The following is an 801-nucleotide window of genomic DNA, read 5'->3' on the forward strand; positions in this document are numbered from 1 at the left end:
TCCCAGAATTCCCCAGTCAGCCATGCTGGCTGGGGAATTCTGGGAGTTGAAGTCCACTCATCTTAAAGTGGCCAAGTTTGGACAACACTGTATTAAGATGTTTATGTTTTTTCCTTTATTGTTATTTTATGTATCTTAATTTCATAGTACTCAAATTGGCTTTGTATTTAATTGTCTTTTTACTTTAAGTAAGGAAGTTCTTGGGTTTTTTTTTAAAGGAGAAACTCTTTATCTTTGTTATGCTAAATTTTAGTCTTTTGTGGCTCTGTTTCTAGTTTAGAGTTGAGATATGGAATGTTTATCTGAATGGGACAAGTTGTTATTTAGGGCAAAAATGTTGTGTACTGGAGCTTGTCTTTTGTAAAGGAGAAATGGTCACTTTCTGTTATTTTGTTCATAGTGGGATACTGGGACCATTTTATGCCTTTTAAATGGGATTTTGTTTTAGCTAAGAGTGGAGGTGTGGAATGTTGAATTTCATATATGTTAACTAATGTTAATATTTTAGAGCTCTCTGGACTTTTTGCTGAGAACTGGATGGGAGGAGAGGTTACTTATTTCATTTGCCTATTGTAAGAGATGGGTTATGGGATGAAGAGTTTATATTGGTTAAATGAGAGGAGGTGAGAAGTCGCTTTTTTAGGGGGGAGGTGTTTTTCTTGTTCTGTTTAGTTTTCTTATCTCTTTTTTCTCCTTTTTTTTTTTCATTTGTATTCTTTTATTGTTCTGTCTCAAACTTTTAATAACATTATTGGGGGAAAAAAACTAAAAGCACTTAAAAGTTATTCATGATTGCTCAGA

Source organism: Python bivittatus, unplaced genomic scaffold (assembly GCF_059951505.1).
Source record: "Python bivittatus isolate LINGU-HERP-01145 unplaced genomic scaffold, Pbiv_v1 ctg000640_np1212, whole genome shotgun sequence".
Taxonomy (NCBI): Eukaryota; Metazoa; Chordata; class Lepidosauria; order Squamata; family Pythonidae; genus Python; species Python bivittatus.